This window comes from Streptopelia decaocto (assembly GCF_964273445.1).
Source record: "Streptopelia decaocto genome assembly, chromosome: 4".
In the NCBI taxonomy this organism is placed as follows: domain Eukaryota; kingdom Metazoa; phylum Chordata; class Aves; order Columbiformes; family Columbidae; genus Streptopelia; species Streptopelia decaocto.
The window spans coordinates 50562125-50587339 of NC_138658.1; the positions used below are offsets into that span (position 1 = coordinate 50562125).

Here is a 25215-nt window from a genome sequence, read left to right on the forward strand (position 1 = left end):
TTGTTGAGCCTAGTGCTGGGAAACCACACACCGATTCTTATCTTTTGACACTATCTCAGGAAGGAAACAAACTCCTCGGTAAAAATGGTGTTGCAGGTTTAGTAAGTCAAGTATTTAAAGATGAGAGCGACAGTCTCTCTGTCAAAAGCTTTCTTTATCTGTGGTTTGTGGAGGCCCCTAGTTAGTGGTACTTGATGGCAGTTGTCAGTAGACAAGTGACTTCCCTCAGCAAATTGCCGCTGTGAATGGCTGCTTATTTATATTCCAAAATGGATTTGGTTAAAGCCTGTGCTGACTTCTCTCTGGAAGTGGTTTCCCTGGAGTACAGCAGTGGTATGTTGCTTTGAGATGTAGACAACTGTTGCTGAGCTTCATTTCAGAAGAAAAGTTGTTTAAGTCTTCTGTGGGGTTAGTTAAGGTAAAGTTGAAGTATTCAACTAATTCTGTTTCTCTTTGGCTGGCATAGGCAAACTGAAGCATGGTGATAGCTGACCCTCATGTAGTAGCATAGTACCTTTGAGGAGGGAAGCTGGAGAGTTGTAGAGCTGTAAGGCAAAAAGTGGAACTGTTCAATTTTTCATGTTATTTTATTAATACTTACCAGTGTTATCCCCTCAACGGCGGGCCTCACATGTTTTTTGTCACTGCAGGTGTTTGTCTTTTTGATTCTGGGGGGTAAAATTAATTGGTATGCTGAAAGTTTTTGCTAATACAATTGAGAACATGGTGTCTGTATTTACTTTTTCTAAGAACTTAAGAAGATTATAATTATCCCCCTCCCAGTGGCTATGCATCAAGGAAAACAACTTGAAAGGCAGCGTGTTCTGCATCAGGAGCTGCCTATTTTATATTTAGTTTTGTATTTCAGGGAGTTTTATCTTGGTCATCATGTCTAGTGATGGCTACTTCGTTATTGCACAAAGGACTAAATGACAAATTTATTTTTGTCTGAGTTCTTTAAGAGACATATAGGCAAACTTTACATTTCAGTGGACTCACATAATACAGAACATGGGTATATAATATGCTCCTCCTGGCTTTGAGAGCCATAAATGTTTAACAATATTTGCTTATATTTAAGCCATAGCTTAGGAGGAATCATAGGTATTGTGTGCAAATAATGATGTGGGAGGAATGTACTATATGCACATATGAGCTACGTGAGTTACTGTGAGAAAAATGAGGATAATAGTACAGGGTTTGTGACCCTGTAACTGTAGTTATCAGCTGCGTTGCCTTACGGGTAGGAAATGCTATGTAGCTTATCCATCAGCGGGAGGGCAGCTGGCCTAGTACACGGCCTAGTTGTGGTTTACGGCTTTGTTTTGCTGCTGCATGCTCACACGCAAACAACTTTGAACCTTTATGACTTTTGTATCAGTAATAATCCTCCCAGAAATGACTATGGGCTGGAGAAGAAGTGTTGCAATGTTTGAAGGTTTCAGGATTCAGGGTTATTCTTATCCAGTCTCACTCCAAATCCCAGTGAACTTCAGTAACCGATGCTAGCCAGACTGACTCAACTAGGGTTGCTTATGCCTTTTTTTTATTGATTAAAATAGCAGTTCTTCTTTCTAGTATTTAGTTCACCTATCCTCAGTGTTTGACAGTTAATTCTTGAAATGCCTGTGTACTGCCGTATACCTCTGTCTCTTCTAAGACTTGTGTTTTCCTTCCTTCTCTCCCTGTCCCCAAATCTGTTATAATTCCTAATTCCCTCTGACATGAACACCTCCCAGGAAGAATGACAGAATACAGTCTCAGATAGCAAGTGTCCAATACCATCGCTGGAGGATATCGGAAAGGAATAAGTCCCCTCAAGCTACTTGAACAACAGTGTCTGCTCTTGATGTGGCTTTGGTTTTGAGGGATTTTTGTGTTTATCCCCGGTTTTAGATAGTGATTTCTGTTTGCATGCAAAAATGGAAGAAGAACAAATATTATTTTAAAAAATGAACTTTTGAAGTTGAGTTTGAGGTTCTCTGAAATGTCTAAATATTTGGTCTGATACAATGGCCTAGTGCTCAGAAGCTGTTATCACAAGCTTTGGGTTTGTTTGTTATATGGGTATTCTTGCCATTGTCGGTGTAAACAACGTGAATTGTTTTTTGCAGTTAGTGATGACAGACAAAGCTGAGCTGCATAAAGTGTGCACAGATCTCCTCACAGGAGTACCCTTCTTCTGCCATTCTAGCCACTGCTTTGGCAGGTGGTCTGTACAAGTGTAAGTGAACTGTACTTTTCAGTGCTGGGGCTGGCTTTCAGCAGAGTCTGTAGCAGAAGACCTGGGACTATTGACCTGCACACTTTAGTGGTGCTGCTGATCACTTTAGAGTTAGTGTGGTGACCTATTTCCTTCTTTCTCTCTGTTTTCTAGAAAATGGGAGAAGATTTTTGGCTTGGACCTTTTTCTCTCTGCTTTTTTCCTTGGGTTTTTAACTGAAGTTACATGAGATCATGATAATAAAAACAAGCTTTGAGTGTTTTGTTGCCTAACTATTGGAAGACTGCTTCAGACCTAAATAACTGATACTTGGGAGTACTTGTAATTTTTAGGTTGTATGTTAGACCAATTTTGTCAGTGGCTGTTGCCAACATTGCTTTTCAGCTTAAGTAGCATTTCTTCCTTTGTAATGTTTATTTCACTCTCTTCCGTGTATTTCTAGAGAGTAACAGTATTACTCTGCTGAACCAGACTCTCTCTTGTTCGTGTGAGATGTTTCCTGTTCACCTGATCATCCTAAAATCCCTTTGTTGCCTTTTTACATATATGAATTAATCCTTTCAGCATGCATTGACCAGACTTGTATGAAGTATATCAGAGCAAGTTCCAGTGGGACTTTATAGAGGTCTTTTAGTGCTCTGGTGGAGATACCTTGCCAGTAAACCATAGAATACTGTTTTCTTTCTCCTCAGTCCTCTCAAGGTTTCTCTGCTTTATCTTTATAAGCTGCAACTTATAACACAAAATATTACTACTCAACTATGTTAAATGGGAGGAGAAGCTATAAGTTAAATACAGCATTGATAAGTACCACTGTTGCCGATGGTTGTTGGGCCTGCCATAGTTGGGGTCACTGTGGGAATCATGTTAGTCATGCTTGTGCAGAAGGTGTTCAGGGAGCTCAAAGACACCTCTAGCAATGTGTGAATAAGCAAAGGAGAAGAGTGGAAAGAAAAACCAGGTACTGTTTTTAGAGGGAAGAATGTGCTGAAAAGATCCTTGTGAGAATATGGGTAAGACCTGCTCTGCGATGTTCAACCCTGCTTGTTTAGCCTTTCACAGAAGACTTACTGCTGTTTATCTTTCACTACTTGTTTTTTGTACTAGTCTCAAAGACAACAGTTGTGGGGGTTTTGCCAGTCATTTTTAGTTACATTTATTTGTTTGGAGTGACCAAATATAATGTTGGATATGTTTATAAAATAACAGCTGGATAGACTGGTGAAAACTACAAATACAGATAGTTCGTTGTACTTGGTCCAAAAGATAAGGGTCTTGTAATTCAGTGTGGGAGCCTGTTAAAAAAGAATAAAAGAAGCATAATTAATTAAAAGAAAAAAAAAGTGGAGTATCTATACTAGAAGGCTTGAGAATGTTCTGATAAAACCAGCTCTTGGGAATTCACATTTGAAGTTGATATTGCAAAGACTGAATTTACTTTTCCAGTGATGTTGTCCAGTTTGCAAAATAATGAAGCATCTTCTTTTGTAAACACCATGTCCTAAATGGGACTTGGAGTTACCAGTACACCTGAGCAAGGACTGATTTTCTATAGAGAACCTAGCATGAAAGATAGGTTGAAGTGTTCCTAGGCATTTTCATCTGTATTGCATGAGAATAGTCCTTATCCACACTGCTTCTGTTCTTGTGCTAAATCAGAAAGAACTGTTAGAGTTGTGTCTGTGGCAGCTGAATGTTTTGACAGTGATAAGAACTTTTATGATCTTAAATTGAACTAATCTGCCAGTAATACTGGTCATGTTAAAAAAGATTGCTGTAAGCAAAAATGGTAAGATTTCTACCTCTGTAGACATCATCCCAAAAAGTTATCAAAAGCTGAAGAATTACTGTGTTGTGCACTGCGATTGCTGCCTGGCCTCTCTATTCCCTGGGGCAGGATGACAAGTAGCAGCTGGTCCCCTGATGGCTGGTGCTGTTGCAGTGGCTCAGAGCTCCTGGATACCCACCTCGTCTCAGAAAGAGAAAGAAGCTGGGAATGAGTGCTCTTGATCTCAGGAGGAGCAGCAGTAAGGGTAGATCTCCCTGACCCCTTCACTTGGATATAACACACCTGTTTCTCTGGTTCCTATAAACACAGAGATCATGGAGGTCCTGCCCGTTCCCTCTGTTCCTGCAGTTTGGACCTCACATCTGCCTCCTCATTTGAACCTGCTTGGTAGTGGATGTTGCATATAAAACTAGGAGTCAGAGTTGATACATATGCAGTGTGTGTGTATATGTGTGTGTATATATATATGTGTGTATATATATTTACATTTACGTGTACCTACTTGCAGAATTAGCAGGTGAATAACTATACAATAGCTGGTACAGGTCAGAAGTGGTGGATAACAAGTGTGAGAACAGGAAGTTAGGTATATACAAGCACAAAATGAATAGAACAAGCTTTTGGGGCATAAATCTGAATGTTTTTACCACTATACACATTTCTTTGATTCACACTTTTGTATGCCTTTGGACCTTTTGCTGGGGAAAAATGAGCCTGATTTAAAAACATTTAAGGACACTTCTTTTACTGTACATCGTGATCAGCCTTTGATATTATAATCTGTTATTCAGAATAGGTAGTCAGGTAGGCACAGATTATACTTGTATTTTTTGGTGTGAGGGAGTATATTGTGTGCAATTGACCTGATCCAATTTGAAGCCAAACCTTGTATGTCCTGGGAGGAAATCTAAAGGTATTGTATAGTGTGTTCCATGTTATGCTGTAGTGCAAGTTGTTATTCTCTTGGCTTGCATTTTTAAATTAATAATAAATAGTTCTGTTTTCAAGTATTTCCTATTCTCTATAGTTTTATAGTAGCTTTTATTGTGTGCTCCCTTAAAACCATATCTAGTAGATAAAACTACGGCATATAACTATATAGTTTAAATGCATGGAATCTTCATGTAACTCTAGTTAGAATGGTGGAGATGTTCTATGTTTAAGGATTATGTTAGTGACAGAAGTCCTCGAAAGATATTTTGAGTTCAGCAGATGGCTATTTGAAAACTGGTATGCCTTTGTTATGAGAAGAGTAGGATGCATAGGAGAGACAGAATATCAATAGGGCTTTTATAATGCTTTGTGCCTAGAAACAAGAGGAATATTTCAAACACATTTCTGTTGATCTTATTGTCATGCTGGAGAATGCAGACTGGCCTCATTTGGGCTTCTGTTAAAGTGAAACAGAAACTTCATGTCTCAGCCGTGTAAATACAGACTCTGAACTCTTCAGGTTGAATGCTGCTTAAGAAAAAAAGAATGGGTAGAGATGGTCTGCAAGCACAAGAGAGTCCTCATTCTGATTGTTGTATTTCAAAAGCAATTAGCCTTTTATAGATAGTATTTGTATCAGATTTCCAGAGGCTGGAAAATATTGCACTGGACTAAGATACATCAATTTAGGCATATTTTTCTGCAACTGTGTGAGTAGACAAGAAATCTGCTAACTTATACTGGTCAGCATATTTGAAGAACTGCTAGCATTTTATATATAGGACCTGAGTTTAACCTCTATTGCTGTTGCTTTGAGGGAAGGGAGTGGGGAAAGCAGCTCCTTCCTTTGGTTCAAGGGAGTAAACTGAGGTTTTTTTAATGTGTGTGTTTGCTTTTGTTTTTAATTTAAATCCGTATAGACTTTGGTACTGATGTGCATAAAGTTCATGTTGTTTCCTCCTAATGGTATGTATTAAGTAAAGAAAAATTCTATTGCCACGTATTTTTCTTGGTACAGACACAGTAGTAAAACTGGTCAGTGATTTAATAGTTTTTGGCACTTTTAAAGAACTATATTTTTAGCTTGGAAGAAAAGTAGTACATGAGCTGTTCATTTTTCATTCAGTAGTTCTGGGTGTTTGAACCCTGCTAGATGTTGATCTCCCAAAGCTTATTGAATTGGAAAGGACTGTTGGTTTTGGTTTGAGATTCTTTCAAAAGTAGGAAATCACCAAAAGCAGTTTGAAAGTGTGGTATAAGCTTCCCATTCTTCGGATTTAGTTATTTAGTTTCATGTTTACATGCTGATTTTTAGTTCGGTCTGTGCTTGCAATTTATTTTGTGAAAAGGAAAAAAAAGGAGTTTAGTTTATAGAGCCATTTGGCTTGCTTTTTTCTTTTTTTTTTTGCATTTTCCCTGTTGTTGCTGTAGTGGTGGTGGTGCAGAGATCAGAATTTGAGGCTTCTTGCCTGCACTGCACACTCATGGAAATTCTCACTTTTCCTGTTGCTGAAACTGTGTTCATGTTGATCTGGTGAATGATGGTGTTCAGATCAGTGGCTGCGAGAGCTTTAGTAGATGCCGCTGCAGCTGCTGTCGATGCACTGTCCTGTTTATCAGTGCAGGCAGCACTGTGTAGTGTGTCTGAGGAAGAACACGGTTGTTGCTGTTGGTTATAGTCTACCATTTCCTCCACCCAGTGCATATGAAATAAGAAGGAACAAGTGATGATAAATTTCTAGATGACATAAGATTAGGCAAGCTCAAGTCTTATTACTTCCTTTTGAAATACTTGTGTGTAATATTTAAAAATTTGTGCTGGTACAGACTTAGTTTTAGCTGTTTTCCTGGTGGAAACAACATCGTTTGAGTTAATCCTAATATATGGGTTGCAGACACCCTCTGACGCTAACAGAAGAGAGCTATAATTTCTTGGTCACCTGCAGATCAGACACTGTTATTTTTGGAGTTTCTTAAAAAGCAGCACAGAAATATTTTATTTCGGATACCAAGTCCCAACTTATAGTTGATATAATAGAAAATAACTAAGGTCCCATTTTTGGAGCCCAAAAGAAAATAATTGGTTATGTACTACAGTTGGGGAAATGTGCCTTTAAATCAACAATCAGAAAAAAGCAGGGGTAAAGGTGGGAGACAGAGGACATGAGCACCAAGGGAAGGTGTAACAGAACAAGTGTCGTATCACTCTGTTTCTGAAAGCAGTGGTTTTCTTGGGCTCTGGCACTAGTAAAGGCAATATTTATTAAGAGGCTAATGTGAGAGTCTTGAAAGATCTTATGCCTAAATGGAAATATCCACTGTGCTCTGGTAAAAACACAGTTTGAGTTTGGGCATAAATCTAGCAGTCTGAAATGAGATTCCAAAGAGTAAAAAGTTATAATAAAAATTTAAATAATAGGCAGGTTTTGTGGCACTGGCCCAATGGACAGGATTTGTGATTCATGTACTTTTCTCCTTTTTTTGTACTAAGGAAAGGAATATGCAATATATACATTTTAAAATTTGAGTTATGTGGACAAGTTATTACATATTTGGTACCAAGCACTCATCTGAAGTTTCTTCTTTTTGGTAATTTCTGGTACAATCACTAATATTACTTATTTGGGAGGAAAGTGAACAGTAAGCTTGGTACAGTGTAGCTGTGCAGACTGTTGCTGAAGATAAGGTTGGGAGGATGGAGCAATTGGGCAGCCCCTGAAAATCTCTCAGCCTGCTGGTAGCATCTCCCAGTGCTGTAGTGGAAAATATGCTTGATTGGTTTGTTCCAAGAAAGTCTTATATACGGTCAATATGTTGTAAAATAAATGTGAGTTATAGTTATCATGTGTTTTTTTTCCTTCCACCCCCTGCATGAGGGGTGGTGTAAGTCGTGAGCCTTGGGCTGCAGCCTGGCTTTACCTTGCCCTGTGGCCTGATAATGTTTCTTCACTGTATGGACTCTTTCCGCACCTGCCATCACTTTGGGGAGGGAGCGAGCGGGACAGTGACAGAGAACCAGAGCTCACAGGGGATATCGTGTTATTTATGTTAGCAGTGCCTGTGGCAGAGTGTTATTTAGCCGAGCTAAAGTCCAGGTCAGCCACATGTTTGAGTGGCCATGGTGCCATTCTGTAAACATTTGCCTCTAAACTGGCTTATTAGCAATTTTTTGTTGTGATTTTAAAAATAATGCCTCAAAACCAAATATAATTAAACTCTGCCTTTATTCTACCTTTGTAAAAGCAAACATAGTATACTGAAGGTAAAGCTGAATTCAGTCTTGCATGGTAGTCAACATTATAGCAGCTACTCTGTGAACATAATACATCAACTTAAAAATGAGATAAAAGTTCTGTTTTAAACACCCTCTTCCCCTAAAAAAGAAAAAAAAGGTTCATCTAATAAAAGTTACATGTGCTGTTATTGGACAGGTTTGAGGTTGGCTGGACTTTTAGCTGTGTTTTCCAATTCAGGATGTTACAGGAGTTCTGAATTTTTTTTTAGATATGAAAGCTTATGGGTAGCAGCAGTGTCCTTTGAATTACTGTTCTAAGCCTTGTGATAGCTAACCTCTTGTACTTTGGACTTTATTACATAGTTTTGTCATGTTCTGCTTCTTAGCTTTTCATGAATCTTCTGTAGGGATGAACCCCAAATGCTGAACCTCTTTCTGTGTGATACTTTTGACTTCACATCTGATATAGTTACATTTTAACTCTTAAGTTGTAAGCTGCAGTTGGGAAATGAAGCCAATGAACTTCCTTCCAGCAATATGCTGTAGTTACTGTGAACTTCATTCACATCTCTGGGAGACTTTCAACCTTACTGCTATCTTTACTGATACCTTTCTATCCTTTAGTCAGGCTTAATCTGATCAGATTGATTCTGTAGGGCACCTTAGGTTGTATTAAAATACAACTGTAGTTGTACTTGAAGTTCTGGGCAGCCGCTGCAATTTGAAGTTCATTGTTGCTCAGTATTGCTTAAATACCTCCAATGAGTTTTCCTGTGCCTCCCACCCTTTGGACTCTTTTTAAACACTCTGCCTGCTGAACTGAAACATCACTATGTTGTCTGAAGCCTTGGACAGCCCAGTTGGTTTTCGGCTTAACTTTACTTCCTTCATTAAGCAGCTGGGCAATTGGGTGGTGTGTTGGGGAAGGGTGGAATCTGGTGTTGTGAAGAATGAAGATGAGTAAGAAGCACAGACTGGGTTTGCCCCAGACACAGTGAGAAGGGGGCAGCCTTGAAGCAGAACAGACTCATGTCTGTGAATATATATTTCGCTTGAGAAAGTGAGATAAAATGTCAGCAGGCAGGTTGAAAGGTCATACATTTCTGCTGCATAGAAAAGTGTTTTCTTGCACTGATTGTGTACAGAGGAAAAAGTGATGCTGATTTGATGCACTCTACTGTCAAATGCACAAACTACAGAAAGCAGTTGATGTTTTGATTAGAGAGTTGCAATTTAGCAGGTAAAATTCAGAGTTAGAATTTTATGTCATTAAATGCTTCCCTTTATAACTGGTCAAGTCTTTAAGAGTTTGACTTTTTTTTGCCTTTTCAAGGAATTACATAGTATGTTCCCAAATTATATATAAACATCAGCTTGCTTCCTATTTGCAAAGGCTTATCTAGTTTTCCTCATTGTCTCTAAGTCCCACTTTTAAACTTTCTTTTACATCTTAAAATATTCAGAATGTGTGTTTTTACCTTTAGATTGCACTTCTTATGTGGGTCTCTTTTGTATTTTTGGAAACACTAATTAAGAAGTAGAACAAACTGTACATAAAAGAAATGGTGACTGAATGAATGGTTCACACATCCCTAAAGGAAACTAGTACATTCATGATGCATCAGAGCACTGATAAAGTCATGTTGGATGTACAGGTCTTTTTATGTACTTGCATTTTTTAAGGCTATGGCTTAAAAAAAAAAACCCAAATGAAAAAATGAAACAAAACAAAAACCCAAACAAACAAAGACCCAAACGAACCAAACCACAAAACAACAGCAAAAAAACAAACCCAAACCCACCACCACTGAAAACAAACAAACCCCCAGCTTTTTGTCTCTCTATATGCAGTAGGTGATCAGGAATGCTGGCTTGCTGCTGCTTGTTGAGACTTGAGTTGTTAAAAGCAGTTAAAGTGCTTCATCTGCCTTCAGGGTAAAATTAAAAATGCTAAAGTGCTTTTGCTGTAGTTTGGCAGTATAGAAGAACAAAAACAAACTCTGCAACTTAAGCATGTTATGACAAGTGTGCAAGTTGCATACAAATTTCTGTTGTGAAGGAATCTCCAGAAGTTCTCAAGGCTTTGTTACAGCCAACACAGCTGAAGGACTGTTTGTTTCTTTTTCTGACCACATCCTCCCACTAACCAAGCAGGGGGAGAAAGATCAACAAAAATCAGAAAAGAAATAAAAGGACTAATACAAAAAATACAATTCAGAATGACTTGCATTTGGGAATGATTGTATATATGATTAATAAAGTAGGTTCATAACTAAAGTACAACTAAAACTCTCCACAAAGAATGGATGTGCATAAAATATGTTGAGTGTGGGAATCTAGATTTTATTCCAATGTCAATTTTAATTTTTCAGGGCAAAAAAAGTCATTAGGAATCATTAGTTTCTGAGCAGAACAAAAATTCTGAAGATAAATGTAACAGATTTTTATTGGTTATGACCCTTCAGTGACAAAGATCAGAATTCTAAAGCTTTTGGCAAATGTTGACTTTCCCATTGAGTGTCTAAGGTTTGACTGTGCTTTTTCTCATTTTCTTTTCAGCATTTTATATTTTGTTTATCTGTACTGTGTTTGGAGACCCTTTTCCAATATTTGGCTACATACCAGTCGACTCGTAGCTGTTTACATCTTTGTCTACTCCTCACATCTCTTAAGCACACATTGGACTCGGGAGAAAATGTCTTGATGGATCCATCCTAAGTGCGATATGCTAACAGCTCTCCTCGGTGGTTAACTATGGCTTCTAAGTGGTAAGACCTTTTTCACAATTTTGTCATAAATAAATTTTCATGCATCTATTTTTTTCCTTTTTGGTTTGGTCTTTGTTGTGTATGTTATACTGTTAACACTTTGAACTACTACTACTACTTCAGATATCAATTATCTGGATAGAAGGGTGTCTGTACTGTGTTAAACAAGGACGTTTTGTTTAACATAGTAACTGATCATGGCCAAAAGTGAATGTCTAAGGAAGAGGTTAAGAACAGGACAAGCAGGCTCCCATTTTCCAGTGACCTGCACTTCGGGGACTTAAGCCAGATGTGGTTGCTGTACAATCAGTAGTTCTCTGAAGTAATTCCTGTATGCTCAATAATTTTCTTAAGTTGTCTTTCACCAACTTCTGTGCTCATTGCAAATCAGACTTCTTGGTGCTAACAGAGTCCTCTTTATTGTGCACAGTCAGGTGTCTGAGCTCTGTCCTCTTGTGGATGAAGCCAGGTAATGCAGCTAATTAGTAAAGACCGCCACAATTCCTTACTTAAATGCCCTTTACTGCTCTTCATGTAAGGATTTTGTCAGTAGTAAGTAGATCTGTACTGCTGTCAAGGACAGGGTAGTCGTTATGGGTAAAGTACTTCTGTGCTGAAATGTTATCTAACTAATCCAACATCTAAAATGTCCTTCAGAAATAATGCAAGGTACTGCCACCCTGTAGTCAAGTAGTAAAACTGACAGACTGTGCTTCCTTTTGGCCTTTGAGAACAGAGCGCGTAATGGCACGACAGGAGGAAAATACTCAAGTGCTGTTGCTTCTGTGCTATTTGCTATGTGGACTTCTGTATTCAAGGTGTTCTGTGTTTATTATATATCCCATAATATTACTTTACAGAATGTAGTAGAATATTATATGTACTATTATTCTAATTATCCTGAAGAATTTGAATATTATACAATAATATTTTTACCATAGCTCTTGCTTTTCTTTGTTTTATTATCCAATGTATTATTTATAGGAGAAGTATACAGTACAACAGAATGTGAATGGATTCTAGCATTGGATCTTCTCCAGTGTATCATATCCCCGTTATTTGCCTCTGTCACTGGCTTTCGTTCCTAGTTATATTACATTTTGTGCTTTAATTATTGTTTTCATGATGTACATACTCTTTCTCTCAAGAGATAATAAATTTGTTGCTGGAGAAATTTACCTTGAACATCCTTATGTTTCTGTTGTCTGAGGAAGGCAAATACAGTTTTTAGCATTAGAGTAGGAACTCCAATCTTCAAACGAAACCAAAAAATAAAGGCAGGTGGTTTCGGGACATTAGTATAATTTTTGCTGTAAGTAGTTCTCTTGTGGGTGCTTATCATGCTTTAGGCAGCTCTGGTTTTACTTCACTTTAAAAGGTTTATTTATTATACATGTTCTATGTGTTTATATAGAAAATATGCTCTAGTGACAAACATCAAGCATTCAGGGTTGAATTGTGTAGCTTATCCTTATTGGAAGCAAGGCTGTTCAGTGCTGATCTAGCTCTTGGAATACTTCTCAGTAATTGTTGTACTTTCTGTAGCTATCGCTACATGTTTAAAAGGCAATCAGGTAGTAGGTTTAAAAGAATAACCTTAGCATTGGGTCCTTAGATTTTGTATCTGTTGTCCATCTTCAGTATTAAAAACCCATTGTGTTGTGTGTAGGCAAAAACTTGTTGTTTTTTGTTTTTTTTTTTTTTCACTTCAGTAGGAGGTAAAGACAAGTAATCTCTCAGGGTATATTTTCCTGTCAGAGTGTGCAGAGAGAGTCTTATCTGAAGTGCTTTCCTTACATGTGAGAAGGAAAAACTATATAGCTTGAAAAATGCACCACCTGCCATTTTTCTTGTGTTCCTAATTTACTCCCTGAAATCAGACCTGGTTGCTCAGTGCTTTATCCAGTCAGGTCTCAAAAAGATCTGATGGTGAAGACTACATGATCTCTCTGAAAAATTGTCTGGAGCATCAGTTGTCCTGAAAAGCCTATTCTTGTCTGTAAATGCAATTACTAAACAGTATTTGGAGCAATTCATGTAACTGTTCATGCATTTCAAGTGTTTTCACAGGTGTAACACTTAAGTTTCATTGAGGTTTTATTCCAGTGAAAATAAGAAAATAAAGGACCATCAAGAGGAGGAAAGTTTGATGTGCTTGTTGTTTGTACATAGTGGTTTTGTGTTGCTTTGGTTTTTTAGTATTTCTTTCCTCTCCTTAAATAATTATTTAGGATTAAAGCAGTACTTGGTACTCATGACCCTGCTCAGCTGTTTATTACCTGTCTCTAATTGTAAGATGGATATTGGGGAAATAGATGGAAACTTTTTTTTTTTTTAATTACAAAATTACTATTAAGATGTGTCTTTTATGTAGTTCGATGGGCTTCACCAACTTCTAATAGGGTTTTTCTGTGGGCTTCCCCTGCCCATCCCCCGCTACTTTTGAACATTAGTTCTCACTCTGCTGCCCAGCCAGAGGTGTGTTTCTGCTGAAGAGCTTTGTAGAACCTGCTTACTTGCAGTGATGAATGACTTGCAGAATGCCCCACACTTGATGATGCCTCATGTTGTTCAAATAATGCAGAACATCTACAAGAAAACAGAAGATGAAAATTCCGATAGGGACACAGAAGAACTGCTTAATTTGTGAAGTTGCAAAGCTCTGTGTGTGTCAGACCACGAAAAAAAGCCAACTGTTCAACCTGTCTTGTAGGATTTCTCTTTTCCAAGATACTGGTGTGTTTGTCATTATTGGTTTTTATGTGTTTTGTTGTGTGTGTTTGTTTTGCTTGTGTGTACTGCTCCAGTCTAGAAGGTCAGAGGATTTTTTTTGTAGCAATGTTCAACATTAATAAAATTCCTTTTTTTAACCTTTTGTGAAGCTTTTTCTTTTTGAACTTCCTGTCATGGAGAACATCTATGTATCTTTATCACAAATGCTAGTTTTTGAGTAAGATTTCTTTATGACAATATATTTGTTTTAATGTAATTTACTTGTATACTGAATATAATAGGACACTATCAGTGGTGTTCTTTAATGCCTGAAATGAAATACAATTGGCCTTCACAGGGGCTTGAACTGTTGTGGATTTCTTTTAGAAGTCTGTTTAGAATACTCCATCAGCAAGAAGGTAGTGAAGAAGGAAACTCTTGCCTACTAACCAACTTTGATCTTGGTTAAGTTTTTGATCTTAGAACTCTGAAATTTATTTATATACATCTGTCTGTAGGCATGTGCATCTTAATATCTTGTTTTTAACACATTTTGATTAGATAACTATTTTATTACTGGTTGTAGAGATGCTGCTGTTTCCCATGTGTAGCCAGCAGCTGTTTGCTTGAAAGGAATTATCTTGGAGAGGTGCTTGATTTAAAAGAAACAGCAACTTCTTTATCAAGATGTGGAGTAACTCCACAAGTTACTCTACAGTAAGGCCTCTGTGTTATATTTTAAATCTTTGATATATAATAGAACGGAAACCAGAAGTCTTTAGGGAACTGAAAAATGTCTCTCCCTTGGCTAGTAGCTAGTGAAAACACTGTGTGTCTTTATACAAAACAAGTACTTTAAAGACTGGGAGACAATGGTAGGTGTGTTTTCAGAGGTTTGGGTGTAAAGCACAAGTGATGCAGCTGCTTCTGGTATCTCCTACATAGCTGCAGAGCTTTCCTGTGGAAACTCTGGGTGTTCCCCCTCCTTGTGCTTCTGTCCGGCCTGGCGTAACACCTCCTGCCTCACTTGGCCCAGGGCACTTCACACCTACAGCTGATGAAGTTCTCATCTCTACTGTCCTCCTTAGCTCCTCAGTAAGTGTCTCTGGCTCAGAAATGGCTTATGGAGTGCAGGAAGTCTCACTTCTGCTGCAGACAATACAGTAACAACAGTCCCTGATCCTTTTATTTGAGGCATTACCTCACAGGATGTAAAGATTCAGGCTAAAAAGTACAGAAGAGTCAGGAAGGAATAACAGTGCTCTGCAAGGAAAGAGGCCTTCTCTGAGTTCTACTTAGCTAATATTCTTAATTTTAACCGTATCTTATTGAGTTTTCTGTGTGAATGATGAAAGGTAATCCTTAAGTGAACAAAATGACAGTCTTGTATTTCCAGTTGTAGGTAGTCTGCTGGCTTGAAACAATCATACTGTAAGATGATCTCTGTGTGTTTTAAAATGTGTGGTACCTTCTCTTTAGATGTTTTTTTAATCCCTGTTTAATGCATGTTAACTTGAAAAGAATGGATGTTTTTGAAAATTAGTTAGCAAGAAATGGAAAGCAGTAAAGTTTGTTTTGTGGTATCCTCCTTAAGGTATCCTCCTGTCTTTCACTATGACAATTAGAAATCTGTTATTAATCTATTTAAAAAGCCACAAGTGAGGAAAGGACGCAGATCTTCTTTTTCTATTCTAATCAGATTACTGGAGCATTAATTTTTCTTTAAATAAAGGAATCCCCACCTTCCTGGGTGATCATTTTCAGCTGTGTCCTTAAATTTCAATGGTCGTCTCTTTCTGCTCTTCAAAGGCAGGTTTTTTCTTGTTACTCTTGATAGAAGCGGGCTTAACCTCTCCTTTAGATAATGTGTAATTCTGCAATTCTCTTCCAAATCAGGAATTTTTCCTTAAATTCTTTCACAGTACATGCTAATCTCACATATGTTTCTTCTGATATTAGAATAATCTTTTTTAATCTGGTGGTAGGTGTTAGCTAAATGTACATTATCACTATTTTGTCTCAATCTGTATTTTTCAAGTTGTCATTCATGATGTGCCTGTTCTATAGATCTGTTTTGATTTGTGGTACTCAGGAAGATTCAATCATCAATGTGCTATTTGAGCTTTTTGGTTGCCCCCAGGTCGCTGTCAGGATGCCTGAGCAGCAGAGCCTGTGTGAAGGAGCGGTACCTTTGCTCTGATTGCTCTTTGTAGTTTCATAAAATTTACTGTGATAATATTATTAATTTTAGTGAGCAAATCTGCATGGGCGTACATAAATGGTTCTGCGTTTTTTTGGTGGCTCAACAATTTGTTGATTTAGGTTCTTCATCTTTCCCACGTATTTGTTTATTTAGTGACTTTGATTTACTGAGAATTATTTATTCTAGCAGTGCATTTAGCAACTACATTTTCTTATTTGCTGATAGTCCAAAATTTTTAGGTTTTAAAATTATTTTCTTCCTCACTTAGTAGAAAAATTTTTGGACCTTATCTAGTACTTAACTTAGGCAGACCACTGTTTCATCTCAAGTATATTGTAGCTTTTCAAATAGGAAGAGCAAATGGGATTTCATTCATCATCTTACACTGCAAGTTCGTGTTTCCTCTCCCGTGCTCAAAGCCCTGAAACCCAAACCTTGCCAAACAAACCTAACTTATATCTGCTTTCTTTCCTTTCTAGAACTTAAAGTGTGAATTCCCTACCTCTTTTCACAGAATCACAGAATGTTAGAGATTGGAAGAGATTTCAAAAGATCATCTAGTCCAATCCCCCTGCTGGAGCAGGAACACTTAGATGTGGCTACACAGGAATGTGTCCGGGCAGGTTTTGAATGTCTCCAGAATAGGAGACTCCGCAACCTCCCTGGGCAGCCTGTTCCAGTGCTCTGTCACCCTCACTGAGAAGAAGTTTCTTCTCAAATTTAAGTGGAACCTCTTGTGTTCCAGTTTGAACCCATTGCCCCTTGTCCTATCATTGGTTGTCACCGAGAAGAGCCTGGCTCCATCCTCATGACACTCATCCTTTACATATTTGTAAACTTTAATGAGGTCACCCCTCAGTCTCCTCTTCTCCAGACTAAAGAGACCCAGCTCCCTCAGCCTTTCCTCATAAGGGAGATGTTCCACTCCCTTAATCATCTTTGTTGCCCTACGCTGGACTCTCTCCAGCAGTTCCCTGTCCTTCTTGAACTGAGAGGCCCAGAACTGGACACAATATTCCAGATGTGGTCTCACCAGGGCAGAGTAGAGGGGAAGGAGGACCTCTCTGACCTACTAACCACCCCCCTTCTAATACACCCCAGGATGCCATTGGCCTTCCTGGCCACAAGGGCACAGTGTTGGCTCATGGTCATCCTACTGTCTACCAGGACCCCCAGGTCCCTTTCCCCTACACTACTCTCTAATAGGTTGTTCCTCAATTTATACTGGAACCTGGGATTGTTCCTGCCCAGATGCAAGACTCTACACTTTCCCTTGTTATATTTCATTAAATTTTTCCCTGTCCAACTCTCCAGCCTGTCCAAGTCTCACTGGATGGCAGCACAGCCTTCTGGCATGTCAGCCACTCCTCCCAGTTTGCTGTCATCAGCAAACTTGCTGATAGTACACTCTGTTCCCTTGTCCAAGTCATTGATGAGTATACTGAATAATACTGGCCCCAGTACTGACCCTTGAGGCACTCCACTAGATACAGGCCTCCAACTAGACTCTGTCCCATTGACCATGACTCTCTGGCTTCTTTCCTTCAGCCAGTTCGCAGTCCGCCTCACTACCCAATCGTCCAGGCCACACTTCCTCAGTTTATCTGTGAGGATGCTGTGAGAGACTGTGTCAAATGCTTTACTGACGTCAGGATAGACCACATCCACTGCTTTTCTTTTTATAAATGAATATAGTCACTTAAAACATGTAAGTTCTGCTACATGTGAATGTCGATAGCATTGAAAGGATAGCTCTGTTTTCTGTTAAACTTGAATGACAGTTGACAAATGTTTCCATACTGCAGCTGCAATACTGGGCTTTCCATGGGCCCACATGGAGCTCCACTGGGAGCATCCTCTGCTGTTCCTGATGGGCTATCTGGTGGTTGTTACTGGCTTGGGTGGGGTTGTTTTGGGGAGGTGGTGTTTATTGTGTTTTTGTTTGTGTGTGGTTGGTTGGTTTGTTTTTTTTCCCTTCTCCTTAAGACGGGAGACAATTGAATGTTAATTAAAAAAAACATAAACAATCTGTGTTTGTGTATGGAAAGACCGTTACTCTTTTTTAGGGTTACAAAATTTACAGTAAAGATTTGCTCTAAATTAGTGGGTGGTATTCATTTGGCGTATGGCTATGGTAAATCATGCTCAGATCATGTACTATCTGATAAGTAAGCTCCTTAAGTATCTTAATCTTCCACTGCCTTGAATTAAAATAATAATTATGTGTCCCTGATAGGTAAGAAAGGCATCTTGATATGAGCAGAAGTGAGTGTTTTCCTTTAATACAGGTGCCAATCTTTCCTGGAAGCCACGAATGTTCAAGACTTCAGCCCAGAGTACCTAGTGCAACTACGTTTATTGATAGATTGGACTGTTTTTCATTTAAACCAAATTACATAGTTCTGTCAGCAGCATTTATTCTTTCTGGTTATGTTCAGGTTATCAAGTGGAAGTACATTCAAGTTAAGTAAAAAGAAGGGGCAGACACATCTATATTTTGCAGAAGAATTGGAGTGCTGTTGCCTTACACTGAAGGAAGTATTCTATTTAGGATTTAAAGAGGAAAACTACTATGATTTATCATCAAAAGCTTATGTATTTCCACTAGAAAAATATTGTAATGCTTTAGATGATATTATTTCTGGTTTTGTGATAGAAGATATGAGAAGGGAGAAGTTTTAAAGTTATTGTCCCAACATATCTGTGAGCAAACATACATGATAGCTAGCTTTTTTCTGGCAATATTCTGTTTAGAAAATAGATACATGAGTTTTAACTACCTATATCCTCTAGCTAAGAGTAACCTTCTGAAGTCCCACAGATAGCATCTCAGTATGAGAAATAATTTTCGTTCAGCAGCTTAACTACCCTTGGTGCTGAACAAAGATGTAACTTAAGAAAATGCAGGTTTTTTCTTCTATTACTAATTCCAATATTAACCTATGAATCTTGATCTCTAATTATTCATCCTTTGGCACTGTGGCGGTATGAAATTTTATATAGGAGTACTGTGTATCATGAGATTAAAAAATTCATTGCTCTTCAGCTAACGTAAATATTGTGATATAAATATATTTCACTGTAACACTATACTTTATATAGCATTTCAGAGTTTTAGTAGTATGCTCTGTATAATATTGCACAGAGGATGTATGCCTAAAATTGTAGAGACTTGGGCATGCAAGTGGACTTGTGAATTTACCCACTCAGTTTTCTTTACTAGGTTGAGTATTAATTTCTACTTTCTGTTGTGCAATGTAAATAAACTTCCTGTGACCATATTTCAAAAATTGACCATTTTGCAAGGGAAGAACTAGAATAGATGAGAGTGGATGAATGCTCTGTAAACCAAGACAGAACCTATTTTTAATCTAGGTGTCCAGCATATTTTCATTGGTATTGGAAACTGAGCTTGTTCTGTGTGCTGTGGACTTGGCAAGCTCACTTCTTTCTTTCTTTTTTTTTTTTTTTCCTTATTTTTTCTTTTCTCTTTTCTTTTTTTCCTATTAAAAAAAATAAATAATATAAGCTATGGAGAGAGTCACAATGAAAAAAGGATAATGATAGTTTCCACAGTTCAGTAACATTTTAAACATACCTTCCTTGTATAAAATTTTAAGCAGTAAACTAAGATTAGGTCAGGCTTTATAAGGCAAGCAAGAAAAACTGGTCCTGTACGCACTTTTGAGATTGGAATGAAGATTATTGTGAACAGTAGGTTCTTTCCCTGGCCATTTGACTTTAATGCTTTGGGCATGATTTTAAAAGTTGGCCATTTAAACACCTCCAGGAGTTGTGACTCCACCACTTCTCTGGGCAGCCTGTTCCAATGCCTGACAACCATTTCCGTGAAGAGTTTTTTCCTAATATCCAATCTGAACATCCCCTGGTGCAACTAGAGGCCATTTCCTCTTGTCCTATCACTTGCTACTTGGTAGAAGAGACGAACACCCTCCATGCTACAAGCTCCTTTCAGGTAGTCGTAGACAGTGATAAGGTCTCCCCTCAGCCTCCTTTTCTCCAGGATAAACAGCCCCAGTTGTCTCAGATGTTCCTCACAGGACTTGTGCTCCAGGCCCCTCACCAGCTTCATCATCTTCCTCTGCACTCTCTCTGATAGCTTATAACTTACTGTCTATATTCTGGCCTTTCTATAGGCAAACCTACATTAACGGTTGGCAGCTCTCTTCCTTGTATTTCTGTCAAGCACTTGAAAAGCTTTCGGTAAAGGTTTTCAACTCTCAATTCCTCAGAGATCCAGTTTCACAGCAATGTTGCTATTGTTGGTCTGACTTACTGGCAGCTGTCCCACAGAAGCCTTGTTCCTGAAATGTTTTTTTTTAGTGTCCTTTGCATAGAAATATCAACATCATGCTTTTTGTTGTTCTCTTTGATCCTTTTATAAGGTAGGAGATCTGGCCACTTCTCTTGTGGGATTGCGTAATTATGTTTTCTCTCGGTGTTCCTACTTGCATGGGAATGGGTATGACTCAGAGTAGGTACTGCTCTGAGATTTGCTTTGAAATGCAGGTTCTTTTTGAAGAAAATCTATTGGTGAAAGAAATTAATAGGTTTGGAAGATCTTGTGTGATACATCAGTACTTGGAACAAGCAAGAGGTCAGCAAGAGGAAGCCCAGATCATTATGCTGACTGAGGAGTGTCAAAGCTGAAGGATAAGGCAATACCTGGTCTCCTCTGGAACTCCTTATGAGTTCAGGAAGGCATTGCATTCTTGCATGCCACTTCAGGATAAGAACACTTATTACCTAATATATAAACAGTATTTTTTTTTTTTTTATTAAACAGGATAATACTACTGTCAGTGAACATAACAGCTGTGTTCTATGTTCAGCTTCCAATATGTTTTGCCAAGTATTTTATTTATTATTTATTATTTATTTATTTCACTTCTACTAATGCTAAAATAATTTAAGCTTAGCTCTTAAAAAAAACCCCAAGCACTCCGAAAACCGCCAACCTTTCAAAGAAAAAGTCCCTCAACTTGCTAAACCCACCCCCAAGTCCTCCATACAGAGTAAATACAGCTTAAGTGACTGACAGGAAATCAAAACTTCACCCAAAGCTGACAGTTGTTGGGTAGTTTCATTTCATTTCTCAGGAAACAGAAAGCTAGACTTTCTTTGAGAAAAGCATGTTTACATTAAAAAAACCCAAACAACAACAAAACAAAACAAAAACAAGAAACCAAACAAACCCACTGTAGGAATATTAAATGGCTTAGCTATTATTTTGCATTAAAAATACTTTAAACCTACAAGTTTACACCAATACAGAAATGGTTTATTGTGAAATACTGGTCCTTATTTTTTTTTGCTGTTGAATTACATTAATTGAACTGGACCAAGAAAACCATTAATGCTAAGTAGCTTGTGAATTAACTGGTAAAATATAATTTTAAATTATATGAAGGGTGGCCTTTTATCTTAAATATATTTTAAAATTATGACACTCTCTGACATGCAAAGTTAAATCCCTCAAATATGTCAGTTTCTTACAAGTAGTTAGTCCAGACTGCCAAAAGGTGAGATGACTCCACAGTCTGACAAACTGTTTTCTCCCTTTGCATACATTTTTGAGGTTATGTTATCTGTTTAGTTTCTGCATTAAAAAAAAATATATATATATATATATGTACCTAGGTTGCAGTTCTAAAGCAAAAAGTCTTGCCATTTTACAAAGCATGGTGTATACAAAGAAAGAAATGGGGCTTGTCTTCCCTACCACTACAGTCTTCTGTGTGAAATTATGACCGTATCCTGCTAATTGGCTAGCAAGTAATAATGCAGCTGGCCAGAACCCGACACCTCTCATGTGTTTAATACAGGTGTGTCAATTTATAGTTACAGGCTAGACTGCAGGTTCAGTGTTTAACTCTACTGTTTTATTCTGCTTTCAGTTATGTATGTCTGACTTTCATTTTTTTGGGAGAGGAACAGTTTGTTTTCATTGGGATAAGACAAATTCTTATAAATTAGACTTATATTCTGAGATTAAAAAGGAGAAACTTCCTATATTTTTTCCCCTCTAAATAAAATATGTGGGTGCTATCGTAGTTGCTCCATTTCCTTAGCAGTTTCACTCCCCTTTTGTCCTACCAAACGTGGTCATGTCTCTGAGAAGCCATGAGAAAGCCAAAGGTTCAGTGTGCCCACAGGAGCTGTGCTGCTCCACAGTGTCACCAGGGTGGTGGGGTCCCGTGTGCCCGCAGGAGCTGTGCTGCCCCACGGTGTCACCAGGGCGGTGGGGTCTCGTGTGCCCGCAGGAGCTGTGCTGCCCCACGGTGTCACCAGGGCGGTGGGGTCCCGTGTGCCCGCAGGAGCTGTGCTGCCCCACGGTGTCACCAGGGCGGTGGGGTCCCGTGTGCCCGCAGGAGCTGTGCTGCCCCACAGTGTCACCAGGGTGGTGGGGTCCCGTGTGCCCGCAGGAGCTGTGCTGCCCCACGGTGTCACCAGGGCGGTGGGGTCCCGTGTGCCCGCAGGAGCTGTGCTGCCCCACGGTGTCACCAGGGCGGTGGGGTCCCGTGTGCCCGCAGGAGCTGTGCTGCCCCACAGTGTCACCAGGGCGGTGGGGTCTCATGTGCCCGCAGGAGCTGTGCTGCCCCACGGTGTCACCAGGGCGGTGGGTGCCACCGCGGGGAGGTTCGGTTTCAGCGCGGGGGCGTCGCCGGCTGGGGGCGCTGCGGGCTAGGGTGCGGGCAGCACGGGGTCACCTTTCGGAACCTTTTATTCCCCTATCGGCACCGTAATCCCTCTGAGTCCAAAGGGCACTACTCTTTCTCCCGCCTCCAAAAACCCCAGGACCTGGCTTGCCAGCTGATATGTTAGATTGAAAGTAAATAGTGTGTCCTCTCTGTGGCAGCTGGTACGACTGGGGTGGGCTCATTTTAGCAAGGTAGGGTAGTTTTGAAAACGTTCTGTGTTACAAAACTGAAGATTTGTAATGCATGCTTGTTTATGAAGAGACCCATCAAATAACACGTGTTTCTGGTAAGCTACAAGGCATCTAGGCTGTCTTCTAAAATTACACTTTTAAGTATGTTGTCTGTTTCATACTTTTCTTTTACTATTGTTATTGCTAATTCTAAAAATTCTCTAGATGTGAACTCAAGGGACTTGAAAGTAGTTTCTCTCACGTGGATCTCTCGTTCATGGATTGTGTTGTGTTTTTCAGTGTTTCTCCTTAGGGTGTTTCTTCATTAGCAGGGTCATCTGCTTCAACAGAATCCCTGTGTATCTGCTCTTCCTGTGCACCCCCACCAACCAGCACAGCTATTTGTGTCCTGAAAGGTTCAGTCCAAAGGGACGGTGCTCTGAGAAGTGCTGTTACCCTCTGATCGCTCACCGCTTCTCCCAGTGTGGTTCTTGTGCATGTTTCATGATCTATTTCTATTCCCTTCTGATGGGAAGGCCTTCTGATGTGGATTCCTGTTAGTGAGGGATGTGGAGCTTGGACGTTATCTTGCTGTTTTTATCACTGGCTGCAGAACTGCGGCAGGGGAAGCCTGAAGGCACTTCAGTGCAAAACCAGAGTCATGCTTTGAGTGCAACAGAAGTGGAATGCTCACAGAAAAATGTCAAAGGACTTACTGTAATACAAATAATAATTCTATATAAGCTCGAGTCAACCAATCCTCTTTTTATTTATTTAGAGGTTCCAGAATAAGAAAGGCTTAAAATTTATCAAATAAGGCTTTTTGTAGCCTCTTTTGGTTTCTTTTAAGGATGAATTTAATTATAACAGTTGTAAGACTTCTCAGATGTTTTCCACTGATAGATTATCTGTAAAGCTTGCTCTGATTGTATAAAAGCCACAGTTGTACATTGTACTGTTTAAGGAAGACGGTAAGAGCAATTGTGAGAGTAGCGTACATGAAATGATGTAGGCAGAAACCTTAGCTTTCTATCTTAGCTCTTATAGAATGTAATGAAATATGGAAGTCCTGGAGATAACCACCATCCATCCATATACATACCTAAATATAAATAAAATATATGCATATATTTATCTCTATTTATATATGCCCAGCCATCTTCTGTAGAAAACTCTGTGATATCTTTTTCTTAGAGTCAAACACCATCCTGAAGGAAAAAAAATCAATCAAAAGCTTTTGGATATAACTGTGTTATATAAACTTTATCAGTTTGTCAAGTTTAATCTTGAAAATATGATTATGTATATGGCAGGTGGTTTGTACTCTTTATGTTTTCTTTGTAAATCCTGTTACTTGAAAGGCTGTTATGTTTTATTAAAAAAGTGTGATTTCAACCTGTTTTTTGCGCCCAATTCACACACACTGCATATTGTTTAGAAAGTCGCACCTTATGCATTGAACTGAAATGATGCACTGGGTACTTGCATTTCATCTGTCATCTCCACCCTGTGTCCACATATGTGCTAAAACCTATGTAGTGTGATTAAGAGCACTTTGGTGTCTGGTGTGAACCCTTCGGAGGGCGTTTCAGTTGGGTACAACTTGAAATATCTGATTACTCCCTTCTTTGCAAACTGCAGTTTGGCCCATGGATGGTTGGAAGCATTCTCAGTCTCACATGAGCATCTGCATTTCTCTCTTGTTCCCAAATGCTAGAAAGTGCAAAGTAGGTTTGTGGCAAGATTTCAAGGGCAAAAAAAGAAATTCTATGGAAAATAATGCTATTCTGGATAAATGATTGCTTGAGTTTGTAATGAGTCATGATCTTTTATACTCACGAATTATCTTTATGTATCTTAGCTGTTCTGAAAACATATAAACTGCTTTTCTGAAAATATATTACGTGTAACTTTTTTATATTGGTAGGAAAAATACTGTGATTGAAATAATGATACAGACAATTATTTTGCTCAGTCTCCCAGATCTTTCACTGCAGGAAATTATATTCTAACAATATGTCTTCTGTGATAAGGTCAGGCCTTGTGGAATTTTGTATTCATCTACAAAATGTAGACTAACTTCAGTATGTGGGGATTTTAATGTAGATCTGAATACTAAAGATATGACACGTCTATATAGACGTGGTCTATATAGAACTTGAAAAAAGTTCTTACATTGCAACGTTAGTGAACTTGTACCAAATTTTTTAAGTTGTGGCATATGAAGTGTGACAGTAGAACTGGTCAGTGAAGGACTGACAGCTCAATCCGAGTGAGTAGCCCCTTGTGAGCACTGAACTGCTGGAACTGAGACCTAAAATGGGTTACTCTGCCTTTCATAGCTTGTGCTGTTTTTTTTTTTAGGAAGAGCTAGGCACAGCAGTCAATTTCAGATAAAGAACGTTCTGTTAAGGAATGTATATTAGTGTGGTATATTTAATGCTCAAGCTGGATAACTT

The 25215-nt window shown here is 38.8% G+C and overlaps 1 protein-coding gene across 4 annotated transcripts in view; it reads left to right on the forward strand.

The window, feature by feature from the left end:
* Positions 1-25215, forward strand: part of FRYL (FRY like transcription coactivator) — a 168997-nt gene that overhangs the window by 7653 nt on the left and 136129 nt on the right. For 3 of the 4 annotated variants that reach the window (XM_082050200.1, XM_082050199.1, XM_082050198.1), the window contains exon 2: positions 10741-10949. The exons of the other annotated variant lie outside the window; for it this stretch is intronic. The gene's annotated coding sequence lies outside the window, so the exon portion shown is untranslated. The remainder of the gene's footprint in view (positions 1-10740; positions 10950-25215) is intronic. 4 annotated transcript variants of the gene reach the window in all.